We start from the raw sequence: 4,625 nt of genomic DNA, 5'->3' as shown, positions 1-4,625 counted from the left end.
CCAGTCTCTAATCTTCAGTTTCAGTCTTCGACGTTTGTTGAAGGATCTTTGGTGTGAGTGTTGTTTTCTTGAAGTATCGTTGTCTCTGAATGAATTACAATGCGAGTTCTTCAGCGATCACTGAACATGCTCAGTGTATTGATCGCTGGAACTGAAAGTATAGAAACAGAAAATACATCGAAAGGAAAAAGGGATTATCATCAAATCACTGAGAGAGAGGATCAACACAGCTTCTCAAGATGTACTCTAAACAGCTCTTAAAACAGCACACTAGACAGTCTCTACACCAACAAAGCAATATCTGTTGCAGCTGTTGCTAATATACACACAGGAATATCAGACCACCTGCTGCACACTAAATCACACTTGAGCTGCTGTTGTAAAGTTTATTCTCAAATAGCAAACACAGCACAACAAAACTAAATGCTCAAACAGAATGTTAAATCGAATGAAGCAGCAAACGATATGTTCAAATCTGTCAAGAACAGCAAAAACAAACAATTTCAATCAAACAAGTAATTCAAGCAGCAATACAGTCTTACAAAGTCCTTCTGTGAAACACACTAACCTATGAACACTCATATAAAACACTCAAACACAGTCTCCTTCAAAGCATCTAAAACCAAAGGCAAAAACGCTTCAAATCTGTCTGCTGTATATTCAATTGGTTAACAAACAAACAGCATAAATCTTAAACCTGATTTAAACCTGTCTAAATCTGTCACTGCTTGAATTGCCTCTGCTTTGCTCTTTCGTTCAAATTAATGGTTGTTGAACTTATATCAACAACTGGCTCTAAACTTGCTGCTTAAACCTGTTGTTGCTGTTAAACAGTTGCTAAAAGTTGCTGTTAAAAATGAATCTGACAAAACCACAACACGGATAACAAATACAGCAACACAGATAACAAATACAGATAACAACAGCAAGCAACAGCTTCTTCAGAACCAGCAACTAAAGTAATATCAACAACACCAAATGTAGTAACAAAATATGTGTTCTAAGATCAGACAACAAGCAAATGTAATCTTTTCACGTCTGAGGACAAACCACAAAACTACAACCCTGCACACTTCCTAAATCGAACCAGAGATGGATTTTCATTAAAAATGAAATCAACTTGTCTCTTGCAATTACCAACTGTATTGAACAAAACAACCTGCAAATTGTTTCTGATATTGAACGACAAAAAAAAATTTCTTCACAATTTACACAAGATAGGAATTTACACAAGACCGGAACAAGATATAAAACCCAAATCAAATGTCCAACTGGCAGAAACAAGCAATCACACACAGTCTATCTCATTAATCTTCACAAGATTAATAATCTGGATTGGGATTACAATGAATGATTTTTTAAAATGGGTAAGTGGAATTGAACGGATTAGAAATCCGGACAGCTCTGATTGAAAAAAAATTTCAAGTCCTAAACCGATCAAGAAGACTTACCTGCTGAATGAATCAGAGCACTAATCCGGTCAAGTGGTGACCGGTTTACATGAACACCGGACAAGGGGTGTCCGGTTTATGTAAAATCCGCTCAAAATACTTCGATGCACAAGTCTTGAAATCGTCCGGTGTACCTTTCCGCTCAAGAAATCTGGTCAAGCCTTCTCCGGTTTATCTCTTCTCCGATCAAGCTTTGTGCGGTGTAGATGGTTTACCCCTTAGACGAAATCGATGAAGGTGAAGGTTTACCTCTACTCCGATCAAGTGATGTGTGGTGTTCCTCTTATCCGCTCAAGACACCCACGCGGTTTAGATGAATATCTTGTCCGCTAATAATCCGCGCAAATCAAATGGTCAAAGAAATGGGCTTAAAAATGAATTTGGGCCTAGTTATTTGAACGATTTAACAAACTAAAGAGAAATTAAAAACAAATCAAAACTTATCAAAAACACAAAAACAGAAAAAAAAAAACTTTTTAAAAAATGGATCAAAAACACTGGTTTTAAAAAAAAAATTAAGAACACGAAAACTTTAAAAACACAAAAATCAGATTAAATCTTGATAAAAATTAATCAAATCAGAAAAGTTTGTGAATAACAAAGATTCACAATACAATTTCGAGCATTTTGATCATTTTATAACATGAAAACACAAGATTTTATGAAAAAATCGGATCAAAGTCAAAGAAAAATCAAGAACACGAAGAAGACCAAAAAAAATTTAGAAAAATATTTAAAAAAAACTAATTTGATTTCTTTTTATCTCTGATTTCTTGCATTCCAGCTCTGATACCAATTGTGGAGTCCATATTTACTGATCAATCATCATTTTTCATATCAATAATGGCAGATCTGGATATTTCTTGTAAGAACTTCATATGAACATTAAGAACAATGAGAGAGAAAGTCAATGCACTCAAAGTATAGTCAACTCTCTTAAACGTAAATCTTACAAATGAGCTTTCCTCTCCTACTAATTACAAAGATTAACCACTATTTATATGGTCAAACTAACTAAACAAAGTCAAAGTCAAACTTCTATAAGAAAAGTCAAACACGCGGACTTTTACAATTATAGACTATTTATAAACTTTCAAGACGAATACAATTAATACCGATTTCTCAGTCCTAACACCTCTTTATCATTTAAAATGAAGCATCTGCAACCAAAAACTCGAAAGAAATTGATGTTAGGTATTCTTTTGTTTATTATTTCATACGGAGTTTTACCAAACATTTTGTTTACAAGTGAACGGTTTTGGGTAAAACTAGCAGTCGATATTGCTTCAGCCCATAAAAATAAAGGAAGACTGGAACATGTCAGCAATGTCTGTGCCGCTTCCACCAACGTTCTGTTCTTACGTTCAACAACACCATTCTGTTCTGGTGTCCGGGCTGCCGAAAATGTATGTGAAATACCAATGGATTCGAGATATGAACCGAGTGTGTTCTTCTTGAATTCAGTTCGATTGTCTGTTTTATTTTCTGAACTTGAAGTTGCAGATTATTTTGAACTGTCTTCAAGAAAGAAATAATTGTCTCGGCTGCTTCATCCTTAGACCKCAGAAAATGAACCCAGATATATCTGGAATAGTCATCGACTATGACCAGCACATACTTTTTACCATTGATGCTTGGAATTCTCATAGGACCACAAAGATCCATATGAAGAAGATGTAGAGGACGTTCGGTATTGAACTCTGTCTTTAGCTTATGAGAATCTTTCTTCAGTTTACTCATCTCACAAGCACCGCATACATGATCTTTATGAAACATCAGTTCTGGGATTCCTTTGACCAAGTTGTCACAAACCAACTTGTTTAGATTCTTGAAATTCAGGTGTGAAAGACGTCGATGCCATAACAGATTTTTCTTCAAAGAGGCCTTGGATATCTAGCAGACATCAGTATCCACTTGCGTATGTGATAGATCAATCGTGTAGAGATTAGATCTTCTGAATCCAGCTAAGAGCTCCTTACCATCAATAGTTCGGATGCTACATTGGTTAGCTTTAAAACAGACTTCTAGATTTTTATCACAAAATTGACCTGTGCTAAACAAATGATGTCCAAGTCCTTCGACAAACGACACTTTCTTAATAGTTAAATTCCCAGAAATTACGTCAACCATATCCAAGGATAGGCGCGTATTGGTTTTTTCCAAATCTTACCGTACCTCCAAAAGATTCAACAAAGTTTGATAATAACTCTTTTCTACCAGTCATGTGCTTAGAACATCCGGAGTCTAAGAACCACACATGCCGGTTAACCTGCAAAAATGAATCAATTGGGTTTTGATACCCATTTTAGTTTTGGACCTTTAAGCACATATTTCATTGGCGATATACTATACGTACCGAACCAACGTTCTTTAAACATCAAATTTTTAGATACAGAAGATATCACAGAATGCATGAAATGATTTGGTCTAAAAGAAGTAAAAGATCTAAGTAATTCATTTACTCTACACGGAGAACAACTATTTTTACTATTTTCAATATCAAATAATTCATCTACTAAATATCTTATTACAGAACTATTCAATGTCGAATCATTTAATATAGATTTAGTAAACTTATTCTTCTTCAGTTGAGTAGATGATTTGTCTTCTTCTTTTACTCTCCAATAAGTCTTAAACTTCAACGCATTATCTGAAAAAAGGAAAAAGAAAATTATCAGGTTTACTTGAATGTCAAACTTTCTTTTTCTTAGTACGCTTATTCTGTTTCCTTGAATTCTTTTTGATTTTATTCTTTTTATAATAATCATCCTCGGAAACAGGTTTTTGGTTAATATTCTTTTTAAAATCTGAAGCTAAATCAGAATCCTTAGTCATATTGTTTTTAACAATGAAATTTTCATGACTGGGTAAATTATTTGAAAAATCAAACTTATCAATTTCATCATCTAAGCAAACATCTGAATTTAAGATATTAGAAAAATTAATTTCTTCATTAAGCGTATTTATTTCTTCTGAGTCAGTCGCTTCACTCAAAGATTTTTCACACGAAAAATACTCAGACTCAACATGTTCCGTTTTTTGTAGAATTTTGTAAATGTTCAATTTTATCTAAAAATTCTTGTTTTTGTTTATTAAATGAAAATCTTTCTTCAGTTAAAAAATCTTTTCCAACTGAACCACTCGTTTTTCTAAAATAAGAGTAGGAGTATAAGG

The sequence above is a fragment of the Cynara cardunculus genome (assembly GCF_001531365.2).
Source record: "Cynara cardunculus var. scolymus isolate 2C chromosome LG 1, CcrdV1, whole genome shotgun sequence".
Classification (NCBI taxonomy): Eukaryota; Viridiplantae; Streptophyta; class Magnoliopsida; order Asterales; family Asteraceae; genus Cynara; species Cynara cardunculus.
This window is presented reverse-complemented; position numbering follows the sequence as displayed.